This window comes from Vulpes lagopus, unplaced genomic scaffold (assembly GCF_018345385.1).
Source record: "Vulpes lagopus strain Blue_001 unplaced genomic scaffold, ASM1834538v1 ctg1310, whole genome shotgun sequence".
In the NCBI taxonomy this organism is placed as follows: Eukaryota; Metazoa; Chordata; class Mammalia; order Carnivora; family Canidae; genus Vulpes; species Vulpes lagopus.
The window spans coordinates 1-18641 of record NW_024570526.1 but is presented as its reverse complement, the minus strand read 5'-3'; the positions used below and the strand labels follow the sequence as shown (position 1 = coordinate 18641).

General features: G+C 36.0%; 1 pseudogene; it reads left to right on the top strand.

Annotated features, from left to right (window-relative positions):
* The first annotated feature begins 14709 nt into the window (after positions 1–14709).
* On the top strand, positions 14710–16311 carry LOC121483801 (annotated as a pseudogene).
* Positions 16312–18641: the final 2330 nt, after the last annotated feature.

Below are 18641 nucleotides of genomic sequence, written 5' to 3'. Positions count from 1 at the left end.
GGGTTCCCGGTGCATGGAGCCTGCTTCTCCCTCTGCCTATGTCTCTGCCTCTCTCTCTCTCTCTCTCTCTCTCTCTTTCTCTTGTGTGACTATCATAAAAAATAAAAATAAAAAAATAATAAAATAATAAAAAAATTTAACAAGAGAAAGGCAGTAGGTAAAAAGAAGAAAAAAAAGTAACAGAATACAAACCCAAAGTGATGTACTATAAATATATTGAAGATCTTAATACCATCAATATTGCATAAATGTAAATATTAGGCTAAAAGTATTAGTCTAATAAAGATGAACTTTATTGGGTTAGCTCAATCAAATATTTAGAAATTAGATGTCAACCTATGTTAAGAGGACCCCCAAAATGCCAAATATCTGAATTATTAAAATGATATAAATATGTACTATACAGTACATCTCAACTGTGAAGATCTTTTTACCTTTAAATATAATAAAAGAAGGACAATAGAAAGAAATTTTAGTAATAATACAGGTTCTTCTCATTATATGGTAATGAATTAATTTAAATGTAAATCTGTGTGACATCCTATATGTAACCTCTGTTCTACCTTTATCTGTTCTATCTTTATGAACTTCTTGGTAGTTTCACTTATTAAAAGATTCTAACAGTATTTAGCTCTCTCTAAAGGGACCTTTGAGACCAAAATGGTTGCAACAGAATCTTTCTTTCTGTAAAAGATACCATAAAAACAATAAATGTTACTTGAGTCCTCACTGAAAACCATTCTCACTAAACTAATGATTCCCCTATGTCAATATTAAAATCTATTTTTTAACCTCATTTTGGACTTATAAAAATATTAAAAATATATTTAAATATCTCATACTGAATATCTAGCAATAGCCCACAAGGAAAAATAGCACAAATTTTATACTGTTATACTAAAATACATTTTATCTTTATACTTCAATGTTTTAATATTAATAACAGATTCTATACTGCTTTATATTTTTTCTTATTTAATCATCTCAACATCCTTGTAAAAATAGTACAGATTTATTTTAAAAATAAGAGAAAAGCTCATGGAATAAAATATTTTGTCAGATGAACATGCATCCATTTCTTCTATATTTGTTTCTCTATAATTTATATTGTTGTTCAACTTACTTCAGATTATTTTTTGAAAATGTTTTACACTTCCATAGTACAAAATTTATGGCAAATAGAAATTATTATTTTGGTTTCTTTCACTCAGTAAAGATTTTTAAAGTCAAAACAGTATAAAACTGACTTCAAGGGAAGAATTCTGTGGGCTAAGTAGAATCATGTAAGGATGTACTAAAGAGCAGGTTGTGTGGTTAACTGATATCACCACTCCATTACTTCTATAATTTTTTCAGATTTATATTATCTTCTCCAGATATTTCCAAGCTAGTGAGGAAATTCAGAACACAGTTTCAGGGTAACTACTATGTTTCCTTTTAACTCCCTATAGTTTAACTTCCTTCACATTTTAGGAAGGACAAAGTCTAAGAAAGGCATGTTCAAAGAGAAGACATTGAGGAAACATACTCATGGCATTTATAATCTTGTAGATATATTTTTTTTATGTTCAAAATAAACAGAACCTGGAAAATTACTGAAAAGTACCTATGGGATAAAGTTTGGCATAATTCTAAAAACAGAATGAAAAAAGAAAGAAGGAAAAGAAAGAAAGAAAGAAGAAGAGAAAAAAAGAACAAAGAAGAAAGAAAGGAGAAAAGAAAGAAGTAATGTGAATTAGAAATGAAAGAACTAGGAGTAAATTTTTTAAAAGGAATAAAAACATTTTTTTAAAGTGTCCTCCAATATTTAAATACTTTATTAGAAGAGAAAATAGATCAATTATTCATGATTCATGACTATAGTTTTCAGATTAGTGTTTAAAAATTAAGGGGCTACACTTTTTTGACATTACAGAATAGTTAAGGTTGTCTAGAGATAGAATGAGATAGCTTTCTAGGCTTGTTTTCTCATTAATTTGGATGAGGTGGTTTCTAATATCCCTTTCAGTTTTACTATTGCAGTGTTATCTTTTTAAAAAAGATTTTCTTTATTTAATAAAGAGAGAGAGAGACCACATGAGCAAGGCAGAGCTACAGGAGAGGGAGAAGCAAACTCCCCTCTGAGGAGTGAATCTGCTGTGGGGCTCCATTCTAGGACTCCAGGATCATGACCTGGGCGGAAGGCAGATGCTTAACTATCTGAGCCACCCAGGCACCTTGCACGATATTATCTTCCTCTGGATATTTAGAGTGAGTGTAACATGAGACAACCCACCTGCATACATCTGCTAAGCAGTTTACAACTCCCCGAGATTATCCCCCTCTTTACATTATCCCTGATGAATACTCTTAAAAGTCGAAGTGAATTCAAAACAATCCTAATGCTGTCCCTGATGCCCATACCTCTCTTATTGCAATGTACCACTTTTTACCATTTATTATGTTTGTTTAGACATTCATTTATTTCCTTGATAGACAGTAAGCACTGCTTATAAATTGTAATTTGGGGGGAAGGATCTTCCATATTGAAATCATTTGGGGTTTTAAAAGGCAAATTCCTGGAATTGATTCTAGAACTACAGGAAGACTTGCCATTATTTTCTGTATAATACACTGAACTTTATTCTTTTAAATGCTTAGTGTTACAAAGCTACTGCTATAAATTCTTTTATTTACCTTTGTGTTTTCCAACTTCTGTCAACTCTTGGCCTAATCATTACTAATACCCAGCCTCAGCCGTACCGAGCTGCTGATTTATTTCTGAATACATCTTCAGGATATCAGGATATCCTCAGACGTCATCGTTCTGGGCAGGCTGATGTTAATCTTGTTATAAACCTTGCTCCCTAGGAGCTATTTTCTGACTGCTTTCTCCTATTTATGCCTTACTTAGGATCCTGTTTCAAAATAGACCAAATGGAAACACACTCTTGCTTGACTGATGCTGTGATCTAGAATATCCTATTACACACTTTATCCATCAAGGTGAACCACACAGCATCTTGAAGATAGCCTAAATCATGCCCACATGTGCTACCTCCCTTTAATGATTCTAATTAAGACTCCTTTTCTTCCAACAAATGACCAGCCCTATACCTAAGACTCTTCTTCAGTGGCCCAGTCCTAATCACAAATATGCAATTTTACTTCTTGCTGTACCCTCAATGAGTGGAAAGCCTGGCTTCTTGTAAAAGATGAGAGAGGGTAGTCCTAGCCTCAGTGAGAGGGGGCATTTAAGGTAACATTATCACAAACCTCAAAACAGTTTGTCCCCTTTTCTTTTCACCTCTCTCCCCCATATGCCTAGACAGGATGAAACAGATGCTCATTAATTCTTAAAATCCCTTTAAACTATATAATGTACACTCTCAGATTAGTGAGATTAAAACACATGGTAGTTATATAATTTATAATGTGTCCAGAATTAATCAATAGATCAACAGCACTATTTGCAAGGTAGGCAGTCAGGCCTGAAGATTTTTTTACCAAAAGCCCAAAAAGGAAACACTTCTCAAGTTGCTGTTGGTTATCATGATCTGAGCAAACAAATGGTATTGCTGCACAACGTCAATAGCCCACATTCTACGCCTTGCTTTGCTTTTTAACAAACTGTGAAAAGACCAACAGCTGTTACTGATCTAAGAAGAACTAAAGCATTTACAGTAGGTGGTACCACCTGTGCTTTTCTTATTCCACCCTTAAAAATCTGCTACTTTATTTTGGAGCTGGATGGAGAATATGGCAGTGACTCAATGTCAGGGGGAGTGAGTAGTCAACTGTGGCTTAGTTCTGATAAGGAGTAACATAACCTTTATAAGTCACAACAATGTGTGTTGATGAATATCTTCTCTTGATTTTGCTTTATCCATTTCAAGAATCTAAGAAAAGACCATAAATAAAAAGGAAATTTGAATTCAGCTGACTTAACTGAATGAAAGATTTACAACCCAGATAAAATGCAAGATTCTATATATATGCAATTAATGATCTTAACTATTTCATGTTTCATTTTAGCTTCTTTACCTTAAACACTAGAAAAAATACACTTGCCACGTTACTGCCTACTTGATCCTATAGCTGTGGAATTTTAAATTTAAACAGGCAGTTGGTGAAACATGTCTTCTATTTCCAAGTGAAGTGTTTAAGAGATTATGGAAAATAGAGAATTAACTCAATTGGGGACAAAAATAGCTTTGAAATTTGGTAGCTTGAGTTACCTAGCACTTATAGATGAAGTTTCCTCTAAATGCTAAATTTCAAAATGTTATATACAGAATAATTTAAGTCATGTAATACAAAACTTTTGACAAAAGCAAATGTATCGAGTGATACATTTACTTCAACTGAATCAGGGGATCCCTACACAACCATGAGTTGATGTTTCTGCATCTTGGTGTTCTAAATTAATCAATGTTATAGAAATTCAACTAGAATTTAATTGTTCAATGAAAAAAGCGAGGCAATAATCTCTTGTCATTTTTTTTAACAACTTTTCACATTTCCCATAGTAAATTGGGGGAGTAATTCCCCACAGTAAATTCCCCATAGTAAATTTCCTGAGTAAATTGTTTGCCAATATGGTATATTCTAACCCGGCCTATTTTTAACAACCTTTCTTGCCTTCTGAAGCAAAGAAACTAAAAAGAAACCACTCTAGGACATATATATATATATATATATATATATATATATATATATATATAGCTTGAAAGCATTTCCCTTTAGATGAATTACTTAAAATTCAGCCAAGGACAGACACTGTTTTTTAATTGCTGTTTTAGAAAACATTTGGACCTACCTGGAAATATTAAATATAAGTCTCATTTATAACACTAACAATAGTTTTCATTTATAATCATGAATAGAATGTCAACTCAAAGAATGGCCCACATTTACTCCATCTGACTTTTGTTGTTTCTGTTATTCACCTCATACTTCTCTGTTAGTTTTTGCTTGCAGTTTTCCAATATAATAATATTAATAAATAATATCATATCCAAATAGTTCTTAATTATGCTAGCACATTCTTTACTGATGGAGTGTTTAGTCAGAATTTTGTGTGTTTTTTTAAATTTTTATTATTTATTTATTCATGAGAGACAGAGAGAGAGAGAGAGAGAGACAGAGACATAAGCAGATGGAGATGCAGGAAGCCCAATGTGGTAATCAATACCGGGATTTGGGGATCATGCCTTAAGCCAAAGGCAGACGCTCAACTGTTGAGTCACCAGGTGTCCCATAATTTTATGTTTTTCTTTCCAATCCAGTGAGACACATTTTTCCCTATAGGACATGTTGGCAACAGTGCTATCACACATACAGAAATCTTATACTATTATTACCACATTATATGTTGGTATTACAGCAATGAATTTGTCTGGATAGCTGTAAAATATTTTTCTCTTATTACTATTTGTCATGTCCAGGGCATAGTCACTGATGTTGGTGACACAGTGCTTAGATTCAGACTGCAAAATTTGGGGATTTTCTGAAAAGTGACTCTCACACTGACAGCTGAGACCCATTGCTAGGAATAGAGAACATCTCCCTGAAGGCTACATAGTTACAGTTGTTCTACATTAAGCCACCAGTTACCGAGAATTACCCAATGCAAAGAACAAGTCCTTCAAGTGTCTTGTTGTTGCTTCAAAAAGAATGCCAGGCTTTCCTTTACTCATCCACAATTAGTTTTGCTAACTTGAAAAGCATATGACAAGTCGACCGATCTATGAACCAGCTGCCATCTGATAGCTCACCTCTGCAAAATGAGAAGGGAGCTGATACCAAGATGCAGATTCATGAAAGACACCCTGAGAAAAATCAATGTGAAATAAAATAAAAGTGGATAAATGAAGTCTGTAATTAAGGACTTAACAGGAAGCATTTACTAGATGGAATAAGTTCCAAATGAAAAATAGTTTGAAAAGATAAGTCACAAAACCTGTGCTAAAAAAATGGTAAAAGATAAAGAGGGCAAAGTTCTTAGGGATTTCTATTTTACTACTGATAAGGCCACAAATGAGAATGTTCTGCCCAGAATTAATACAAAATTTAGGTGAATATGTTGGGTTACATCTCAGTCCTCTTGGACTCTTGTCTAAGTTTTTCTTTTTGGCAGACCAGGCTATCAAATTTTAGTAGATGAGTGAAAAATCAAATCATATTTCAGATAGTGAAATGATATCAAAGTGCCTGGCCTGTCTAGAATGGGAAAAGGATAAGACCATTAATTATAAAGTGAAACCACTTAACAACTCAAGAATTTTATTTAGGATGCTGAATGTATAGTTGACAATAGTCATCCCTAAGAGCAGAGATCATATAATTTCATCTAGAAACAAGAAAGTAGATGTGCTTACTATACCTACTTACCATGCAATGTACCTACTTGATAACCTTCCATGTACTTATTTGCTTTTTAGCAGTTCATTCAATTAGATAAATTTGTATTAAGTACAAATTGTGTTCAAGGTACCCTTGAATGTCATGAAAGTAGGTAAACATGGTCACAGTTGACATCATCTGTGTCAGTTGGCCTTAGGTTGCCAAATCTATTTTCTCTCTCCTTGAATCTGGGTTGCCCAGATTCCCCTTCAAGGGAATACTTACTGACTAGCTATGAGATATAGTCATTAGAGAGCTTACTGTGATCATTCTGCCTCAGTTAGAAAGAACCATTATTACCTAAAGTCATTCTTTTTCCTACTTTCAGTGCCTGAGCAAGACAGGAGAATAAGAATCCAGTCTTTGTGGCCTAATGCAGGATACTCTGACAGATAAGCCTTACTCTGAAGCTTTCCACATTGGCTGAGACTGTTGGATCTACATGCAGATCAACTTCTTCCTCCACCCAATCCTATTTCCTCTCTTTTTCTTTTATAGATGTTAGTTCATAATAAATAACTTACACCCCAACTACCATCACTGTATCTGCTTCTATGATGCTTGTTCTAGCCAATAAAATGTGGCCACTGTACCAGCTCTGAGACTAGACTTCAAAAAATCTTGCAGACTTTCACTCTGGGAACCCTACCAAGGCATCCTATCAACATGTCATGAGAGGCCAATAAAACAGTAATGAACCATATCAGAGGTCTTCCAAAGCAACAAGAAACCAATCAACCCAGCAGCTCACTGTACACACATAAACAGACGCATTTTAAACTAGAAGAAGAGCCTAGCTGAGCCCAGCCCAAATTGCTAAATAGCAGAATCAGGAGCTAAATAAATGATTGTTGTTTTAAACCATTAAATCTTTGGGATGATTTTTCATATAGCCAAAGTTATCTTATTATACAAGCATACTTAATATTTCTAAAAAGGCAATTTGTTTGAATTTTGATATTTTTATTATTTTTATAAAGGCCCTATAATAATGAACATGCAATTATCATTTAGTATAGAGTTATTTTCAGCTCTAGTCACACAGCTCTGTGCTTATTTTGTGGATGCCTGGAAATCCGGCACTGTCTTTCAGCCAAGATAAAGGCATTTACCTTTAGGCATTTACTAATGATTTATCGTGTGCTATTTAATACCTGAAACTCTCTTGTGGCTCTTAGGCCCAGTTGGTTTATTGATAGCTTACACCTTGTGTAACCAGTTAGCCTGAATTAATTATGTAAACAGGGTCATGAAAGACCTCACTGGAAACTTTCCAGTTGCTCTCCCCAAATTAGTATTTGTTTTACAAATTTTGGTAATTCAATCTAGAAACAAAATACATCCTTGTGTTCATAGTAAGGCTTAAGGCAGGTGCTTCTGGAAGTTTTGGGGCCCCTAAATCTTGCCTGAACTCTCTTTTTTTTTCTGCTCTATAGTATCTTTTGCCCTTATAAAAAGATTTACATTAATATGCTTTATGGTGACTCTATAAGTCTTTTCAATTAACTGATGTGTTGCACTCTGCAGGCTGTGTGTGAGTGTTTAGGTGCTCTTCAAAAATTAAGAACAAGATTTGTGAATTTTTTCTTAGTATAGATCTAAGGAAACCATAGCTGCACAAGATCAAGATCAAAGTTAAATTTGTTTTTTTTTGCTTTTTGATAAGGGTCTTTGTGTATGTGTGTTTATGTGGTTACATTTTGTTTGAAATTCTGGTTCTGGAGCAGTGTAAAGAAGTTCAATTACAAAAAAGGGAAAAGAGAAAACATGAAAGTCAGCTTCAAACACAAAAAGTAGGGGATCCCTGGGTGGCGCAGCGGTTTGGCGCCTGCCTTTGGCCCAGGGCGCGATCCTGGAGACCCGGGATCGAATCCCACATCAGGCTCCCGGTGCATGGAGCCTGCTTCTCCCTCTGCCTGTGTCTCTGCCTCTCTCTCTTTCTCTCTGTATGACTATCATAAATAAATAAAAAAATTAAAAAAAAACAAACACAAAAAGTAAACATATATTATTCACAAGTATAAGGACAAGAAAATAGAAAATGATTTAACATTATAATCCAATGACAAGTCAAAAGAAAAATAAAACATTTAATAGAATCAACTTCACACATGACAACAATAGAACATGATTAAAGGATATTAGGGCTGTAAACAGAACACATGCCCAAAGTAATATCTTTTAAATACTGGATATGTTGCCTGAATATCCCTTGATAAAAATTCCCTGAAGTTGATGATTTAAGGATTCCTGGTGAAATTCAAACATGTTACTAAAATATGGAAACAGCTTATTAATTAAGCAATATATGCCCCAAGACGATGAGCAAAAATATTATTATTTTTGTAAATTTCCGAGAGAAGAAAGTTCTTGATAAAGTTGATTGTAGCACAAAAGAGTTATGATTAAGTCAGCAAGAATATTTGAAGGTGTAGTGGAATAAAAGGACTAGAGGGTATGCTAGAGCAAAAAGTCCTAGAAACACAGGAGTAATGACTGAGAAGAGAAACACGGAAGATAATGGTTATTTCGACAAAGGAAGTAGTTACTTAATGTGGATCATGGTTTCTTCATAAATGTACAAGAGTCTACATTTACCCCATGGAGGTGTACTACAACCCCATAGATCTCTTAGAGTATACTACACCTCGAATACTGAGCTGAACACAGTGAAAATACTCAATGGTTTAATGTATCCTACATCCTCCAAGTGCAAAATACTACTAGAGAGTGGCTTAATTCCACTAATATTATGTTACTAAGTATTATGGGTAATAGATTAATGAAACCTTTAATTCTTCTTCATGAGAATTTGACTTTAAATATTTTATTTTTTATTTTTTTTAATTTATGATAGTCACAGAGAGAGAGAGAGAGAGGCAGAGACACAGGCAGAGGGAGAAGCAGGCTCCATGCACCGGGAGCCTGATGTGGGATTCGATCCCGGGTCTCCAGGATCGCACCCTGGGCCAAAGGCAGGCGCCAAACCGCTGCGCCACCCAGGGATCCTGAGAATTTGACTTTAGGTTAATTTTCTAACTCTGTTCCCCTGGCAACTTAATAAGGTGGTATGTCCTCTACGTTTCTAAGCAACAAAGATTATGATCGAAAATAACCTCTGTTGGCAAATTTAATCTGGACTCAGAGATCTAAAAACTACTAGATAAGAAGCCATAGCTTCTTATGAGTATGATGATTCTAGGCATTATGTCTTGAGAGACCTCTAGAAGCTATGTCTAAGAAATTGTAACAAAATATATTGGCTCCTATGGAGCATGATACTTTTACCTCATGTCAGATCCTGCACCCACCTGACACACACCTCCTCTTCTTGCAAGTAAGTAGTATAGGCCACTGAAATGTGCAGAAAATGAATGCTTGATGTTTCCATCAAGCATTGGAAACTATATTTTCCATTCTATATCCTCCTCCTTAGTAGTCTAGTATCATATATGGCTTATGAGAGTCTTAGAACCTATTTCTCGATTTGGCAAAATTCCCTGGGTGAGTGTTACACTTCACATGTATGAAGTAATATAGTATGCTAATAAAATATGAGCAGTTCATCACTATTTTGAACTTCATCATCTACAAAGGCCAAATGAGGTTACATTCATAAAAACCTGGGGTTAAGGGATCCCTGGGTGGCGCAGTGGTTTGGCGCTTGCCTTTGGACCAGGGCGCAATCCTGGAGACCCGGGATCGAATCCCACATCAGGCTCCCGGTGCATGGAGCCTGTTTCTCCCTCTGCCTATGTCTCTGCCTCTCTCTCTGTCTCTCTGTGACTATCATAAATAAATAAAAATTAAAAAAAAAACCTGGGGTTAAGAACTGGGGATTGGGAATTCAACACCTTTTGGGGAAACAAAATTCAACCCATAATAGAAACATAACCTTGCAGGACTAAAATCATAAAGGTCAGATACATTGCCTCATTATTTAGGCATCCCTGAATTTTGTCAGGTATTTTTAAAATTAGAAGTAGCATAGAAATAATAGATACTTCCTTCGATCACCATTGCAACTTTCTTCCTTCAAGAGTCCAATGATTTCCTCACAAGATGAGACCAAAATGAAGTGAACACTTCCAACCCTTTCTTACCCTCCAAAAGCTTATTCTGATGCAATTTCAAGACATCAAATTCAATAAACATGACAGATATTGAATAAGGAAACTGTATAAGCAGAACATTTAGAAAAATCTGCAATAATTTGTGAGAAGTGTCTATACAAGTGCAAGACACTGGTCTTTTTCACATATTCCATGAGTCAAGCCTTTGTTACAGTATATTTCTGATTTATATACTTGTTAAAAGAGATACAGAGAAATGGGGTACAGTCAGTTGTATGGAATCAGTAAATATTTCAAAGGTGTAAAATAGAATTAAAATGTCAAAGTCAGCTTTATAATTAAAAAAGCAACTTACAATATGACAAATGACATATTCATTACAATTTGCTTCTCAGAAAACTAGAGGTTACCAATTAAAAACCTAAGTTTAAGTCTCTTATTTAAGTTTCCAAAAGCTGTTAAGGAACTCTTCCAAAAATCATCCAGATATATGTTTTCATCATATTTTCAGTCATAGTTTCACTTTTTTAAAGAGATAGTTATATTTGGCTATCAGAAATGCTATCTGAAACATATCCCTAACTTATTTAATGTTACATGTCATTGTTTTCCATTATGATATGCCATAAGGAAATATTTAGTGCCAGGTTGAGTACTCAGGAAAAATTATAAATACACACTTGGCAAAGTTCCTGGGTTAATGATCTATGGGGTAAATACCCAAACACCTCACGTTAAGCAAACTATTTAAAATATCTTTGTAGTGAAATTAAAAAAAAAACATGTTATTGTTAAAAAGATTTATGAAAATCACATGGGATACTACTCAATAATTATCAAATAAACCACTAAAGTTTACCGTATGCTTTTGCAAAAGATCTACTTGTGTAAAGTTTCTGAGCATGTTTGTACCACATTGTGCTAAATTATCATCCTGAAAAAACTCAGAAAGTTCCTCAAATAAATGATTCTATACATATTATGTTTCATTAAAGGTATCCAATATGTCACATAAAGCTATTGCTTTGGACACATATGTTATAAAAAATACCAAAATGGTAGGAGAACTTAACATTTCTTTCCATATCCACAAAACTTCTTTTCTTTTCTTTTTTTTTCCATTTTTGAGATATTTGACAAGATTTACTGTAGTATAATATGTCTTATCTCCTACATTGAACTTGAAGCTATAAAAAGTTGCAATAAAGGCAGGGTAAGTCCTTATACCTCTTCTAGGTGGACTGGGCTTATTATTATTATTATGCTGTGAAGGATAACCATGTTAGTCCTCTAGGTTTACATTAGCTTTCCTTCCTCATTTGAAAAGGAACTTGTCTATGCTATTTTTTGATTAACTATCTTCTAATTAATCCAAATAGTCTTTGCACTGCCACTCTGAAAATTCCAAAAATTCTTCAATTTAATCCATGTTTAAGTACCTGTGAGAGAGGAGGGAAGAGCAAGATGGTGGAAGAGTTGGGGCCCTCAACTCACCTGGCCTGACAAACTTACCTAGATAAATTTCAAAACATCCTGAACACCTACTTATTCGACCTGAGATTCAAAGAGAGAATAGCTGGTATGCTACAGAGAGAAAAGTTTTGGCTTTCTAAAAGATAGAAAGGCTAAATAAATAAATAAAAATAAAGTTGGGAGGGGCACTAAGAGGAGCACAGCTCTCACTGAGCCCGGCACCTGGCAGGGGATGGGGCATCTCCCCCAGGCACAGACACCTGAGAATCAGCACCGCAGGCCCCTCCCCCAGAAGACCAGCTGGAAGAACTGGGGAAGAGCAAGTTTATTGACCAAGCAGCACTGAAATCTCCATGACTGAGGGAAAATCAAGGGAAAATAGAATCTAGAACTAGAGGGCCCCTTTTTCCCCCCTTTTCCATTATGACTCATTTTCATATTAGACTAAAAATTTCCAGTATTTTTTCTCTTTTCCCACCTTAACTATAATATTTTACCACCTCTTCATTTTTAAGTTTTTTTCCTTTTTGACTTTCATATTTCTACAATTGTATGTCTTAGATGTATTTTTCACTTCTGGATTCCCTTCAACATAATTGAATTTTGGGAGATATATGAGTTATGGGTTTTTGTTTCTTGCTTTTTCTGCCTCGTTTTGTTTTACAATGGTGTAAGTTAATACCTTTTAACACACGTCAACATACACCCAGAAACAAGTGGAATAATGTGCTGATTCATTCTGTGAGATTATATTCTCTCTTCCTTCCCATTCTGCACCCCCCTCTTTTATCTTGTTTATGTTTTGGTGTTCAAAACACCAAAACACCACCTAAATTTTTTAAATTTAGGATAAATTCAAATAAATTTAGGATAGAGCATGCTCTAACATACAGAAAAATATACACTCAAAACCAAGAGGATTACCCTCTAGGTCCCCTCAGGTAGACTACATTATCTCCACTGTCATTTATTCACCACCACCATCCCCCGCTGCCCCCCTGCCTTTTTTCTCTTTTTTACTTTTTTTTCTATTTTCCTTTTTTTTTCTTATTCTCTGTGGTTTTTGACCTTTTATTTTTACTAATTTGTTTTAAAATTTGTTTTTCACTTTAGTGATCCTTTTGTTTTATGTTGCTCTGTTTTTTTTATTATTTTTATTTATTTATTTTTTATTTTTTTGGTCTCTGACCTCTTCGGAATCATCTAGGGTATATTTTACTTAGGGTGTGGTTGATATTTTTGTTTCAGCCCACTCATACAGCCACTCTGCACTGGACAAAGTAACTAGAAGGATTCACCAAAAAAGAAAGAACCAGTAATAGTACTCTCTGTAACAGAGTTACAGAATTTGGATTTAAATCCGATGTCAAAAAGTCAATTCAGAAGTACAAATACAAAGCTACAGGTGGCTCTGGAAAAAAGCCTAAAGACTCTAGAGACTTTGTTATTGCAGAAGTGAGATCTAATCAGGCCTAAATTAAAAAGAGACTAAATGAGATGCAATCCAAACTGGATTTCCTAACTGCTAGGGTTAATGAGGTGGAAGAGAGAATGGGTGACATAGAAGACAAGTTGATGGTAAGGAAGAAAGCTGAGGAAAAAAGAGAAAAACAATTAAGAGCCAATGAAGAAAGGGTTAGGGAAATAAATGATAGCTTGATAAGGAAGAATTTACATATAATTTGACTCCAGAAGAGACTGAGAGATAGATAGGACCACAAAGTATATTTGAACAAACCATAGCTGAGAACTTCCCTAATTTGGGGAGGGAAACAAGCATTCAGATCCAAGAGTTAGAGATGACCCCCCCCCAATCAATACAAACCATTCCACACCTCACATTTAATAGTAAAGCTTGCAAATTTCAAAGATTAAGAGAAAATTCTTTTTTTGATAATAAATTTATTTTTATTGGTGTTCAATTTACCAACATACAGAATAACACCCAGTGCTCATCCCGTCAAGTGCCCCCCTCAGTGCCCATCACCCATTCACCCCCACCCCCCCCACCCTCCTCCCCTTCCACCACCCCTAGTTCATTTCCTAGAGTTAGGAGTCTTTATGTTCTGTCTCCCTTTCTGATATTTCCCACACATTTAAGAGAAAGTTCTTAATGCAGCATGAGACAAGAGATTCTTAATTTATATGGGGAGAAATACCAGATTAACAGCAGACCTCTCCACAGAGACCGGTCAGGCCAGAAAGGGCTGGCAGGATATATTCACGGTCCTAAATAAGAAGACTTCCATTCAGAATAGGAGAGAAAAAGAGCTTCCAGAATAGGCAGAAACTGAAAGACTATGTGACCACCAAACCATCTCTACAATAAATATTAAAGGGGATCCTGTAGAAGAAAGAGGGAGTTCAAGGAAATAATCCACAAAAACAGGGACAGAATAGGTATTACGATAACACTATAAATTCATATCTTTCAATAGTTACTCTGAATGTGAATGGGCTAAATGATCCCATCAAAAGACACAGGGTATCAGACTGGATCAAAAAGAAAGTCCCATCTATTTGCTGTCTTACAAAAGACTCATTTTAGACCTAAGGACACTTCCAGCCTGTAAATGAAGGAGTGGAAAACCATCTACCATTCAGATGCTCCTCAAAGGAAAGCTGGGGTAGCAATCCTCAAATCAGACCAATTAAAGTTTATCCCAAAGACTGTAGTAAGAGATGAAGACAGACACTATATCATACTTAAAGGATCAATCCAGCAAGAAGACCTACCAATCATGAATATGTATGCTCTTAATGTGGGAGATGCCAAGTATATCAATTAATAATGCCAAGTATAGCAATTAATAACCAAAGTAAAGAGATACTTAGAAAATAATACACTAGACTCGTGGGCCTTGGCGATCCGTGGGGTGCACCTGCGCAGCTGTGGATGCCGCAGGTTTTTGAAACATGAATTGTTCACTCTTCTTGTCTGCCCTTTGCTTGTGAATAGCCTCAGCAGCTCCAAAACTCGATCAAAGCTTAAATGCACAATGGTACCAGTGGAAGGCAATGCACAGATTATATGGCATGAATGAAGAAGGATAGAGGAGAGCAGTGTGGGAGAATATGAAAATGATTGAACTGCATAATGGAGAATATAGCCAAGGGAAACATGGCTTCACAATGGCGATGAATACCTTTGGTGACATGACCAATGAAGAATTCAGGCAGGTGATGAATGACTTTCCAAACCAGAAGCACAAGAAAGGGAAAGTGTTCCAAGAACCTATCTTTGCTGAGATCCCCAAATCTGTGGACTGGAGAGAGAAAGGCTACGTAACTCCTGTGCAGAATCAGGGTCAGTGTGGTTCTTGTTGGACTTTTAGTGCAACTGGTGCCCTCAAAAGACAGATGTTCCGGAAAACAGGCAAACTTGTGCCACTGAGTGAGCAGAACCTGGTGGACTGCTCTAAGGCTCAAGGCAATGAGGGCTGCAGTGGTGGCCTGATGGATAACGCCTTTCATCATGTTAAAGACAATGGAGGCCTGGATTCAGAGGAATCTTATCCATATCTTGGAAAGGACATAGAGACCTGTAACGACAAGACTGAGTGTTCTGCTGCTAATGACACTGGCTTCATGGACCTCCCTCAATGGGAAAAGACCCTAATGAAGGCAGTGGCAACTCTAGGGCCCATCTCTGTTGCTACTGATGCAGGCATTTCCAGGGCTACAAGTCAGGCATTTATTTTGATCCAGACTGCAGCAGCAAAGATCTAGATCATGGTGTTCTGGTGGCTGGCTATGGCTTTGAAGGAACAGATTCAAATAATAAGTTTTGGATTATCAAGAACAGTTGGGGTCCAGAATGGGGCTGGAATGGCTATATAAAAATGGCCTAAGACCAGAACAACCATTGTAGAATTGCCACAGCAACCAGCTATCCCATTGTGTGAGCTGATGGACCACAAGATTAGAGGACTTGAGGATAGCACATCTGGAGGAAGTTTACCTTAAAATTGACCATACTCTTATTGTGTAAGATAAGACACTTGAATCATTGAGAATCCAAGTTGTGATTTGAATTCTGTGATATTTTTATCAGGGTAAACATCACCACTGCTTTCATTACTGTTATATATGGCTTTATAATGTTGAACACTTATTACTTAATTCTAAAATTTTTGACTTCTTATTTTTTCAAAGGATATATAAACTTTACCTTTTCAAATAAATTTTAATTCAATAAGTAGAGGAAGAAAAAAATAAAATAATACACTAATCGTAGGAGACTTCAACACAGTACTTGTCAGTAAATATCAGATCTTCTAAGCATGACATCACCAAAGAAACAAGGGCCTTAAATTATACACTGGACCAGATGGATTTCACAGATGTTTACAGAACTTTCTAACTGAACACAACTGAATACACATTCTTCCCAAGTGCACATGGAACTTTCTCCAGAATAGACCACACACTAGGTCACAAATGAGGTCTCAACCGATACCAAAAGATAGGATTGCCCCCCTGCATATTTTCAGACCACAATGCTTTGAAACTAGAACTCAGTCATAAGAAGAAATTTGGAAGAAATTCAAACACATGGAGGTTAAAGAGCATCCTACTAAAAGATGAATGGGTCAACCAGGAAATTAGAGAAGAATCTATGGATTCAGGGAAACTAATGAAAATGCAGATACAACCATTCAAAAAATTTGGGATACAGCAAAGAGGTCCCAAGAAGGAAATACATCTCAATACAAGCCTCCTTCAAAAAATTGGAAATAACTCAAATACACAAGCTAAACTTGCACCTAAATGAACTGGAGAAAGAACAGCACATAAGGCCTACACCAAGCAGAAGAGGGGAGATAATAAAGATTCAAGCAGAACTCAATGAAACAGAGACCAGAAGAACTGCAGAACAGATAAAAAAAGAAAAACAGGAGTTGGTTCTTTGAAAGAATTAATAAGATAGAAAAACCCTTAGCCAGCCTTATGAAAAAGAAAAAAAAAAAACCTCAAGGTAATAAACTCACAAAAGAAAGAGGAGAGATCAGAACCATACCAAGGAAATACAAATGATTTTATTTTATTTTTATTTTTTTTTAATTTTTATTTATTTATGATAGTCACAGAGAGAGAGAGAGAGGCAGAGACACAGGCAGAGGGAGAAGCAGGCTCCATGCACCGGGAGCCTGACGTGGGATTCGATCCCGGGTCTCCAGGATCGCGCCCTGGGCCAAAGGCAGCCGCCAAACCGCTGCGCCACCCAGGGATCCCTACAAATGATTTTAAAAAACATTTTATGAGCAGCTATAAGCCAATAAATTAGGCAATCTAGAAGAATTGGATGCAGTTCTGGAAAAATCACAAATGACCAAAACTAGAACAAAACGAAATAGAAAACCTGAACAGGCCAATAACCAGCGAGGAAATTGAAGCAGTTATCAAAAACCTGCCAAGACGCAAAATTCCAGGGCCAGATGGCTTCCGAGGGGAAGTCTATCAAATGTTTAAAGAGGAAATAATATTCTACTAAAGCTGTTCTGAAGGATAAAAAGGGATAGAATACTTCAAAATTTGTTCTAACAGGCCAGCATCACCTTGATTCCAAAACCAAAGACCGCACCAAAAAGGACAATTATAGGACAATATCCCTGATGAACATGGATGCAAAATTTCTCAACAAGATACTAGCCAATAGGATCCAATAGTACATTAAGAGGATTATTCACCATGACCAAGTGGGATTTATCCCTGAGATGCAAGGTTGGTTTAACACTCATAAAGCAATCAACGTGATTGATCATATCAACAAGAGAAAAAACAAGAACCATATGATCCTCAATAGATGCAGAGAAAGCATTTGACAAAATACAGCATCTATTCCTGATCAAAACTCTGCAGAGTGTAGGGATAGAGGGAACATTCGTCAGCATCTTAAAAGTCATCTATGAAAAGCCCACAGCAAATATCATTCAATGGAAAAACACTGGGAGCCTTTCCACAAGATCAGGAACACAACAGGATGTCCACTGTCACCACGGCTATTCAACACATAGTACTAGAAGTTCCTAGCCTCAGCAACCAGACAACAAAAAGAAATCAAAGGCATTCAAATTGGTAAAGAAGTCAAACTCTCCCTCTTTGCAGACGACATGATACTTACTGTACACAGAAAACCCAGAAGATCCACCCCAAGATTGCTAGAACTCATACAGCAATTCAGTAATGTGGCAGGAGACAAACATCAATGCATAGCAATCACTGGCATTTCTCTACACTATCAATGAGACATGAAGAAGAGAGATATTAAGGAGTCAATCCCATTTACACTTGCACTCAATAGCATAAGACACCTAGGGAATAAACCTAACCAAAGTGATGCCCTAAAAACTACAGAACACTTCTGAAAGAATTTGAGGAAGACACAAAAGAGATGGAAAAATATTCCATGCTCTTGGATTGGCAGAATTAATACTGTGAAAATGTCAATGCTACTACCCAGGAAAATTTACACATTCAAAGGAATCCCTATCAAAATACCACGGACTTTCTCAGAGAGTTTGGAAAAAAATCATCTTAAGATTTGTATGGAATCAGAAAAGACAGCGGGGGGAATATTGAAAAAGAAAACCAGAGCCGCGGGGCATCACCATGCCGGGTTTCAAGCTGTACTACACAGCTGTGATCTTCAAGATAATGTAGTATTGGCACAAAAAACAAGACACATAGGTCAATGGAACAGAATAGAGA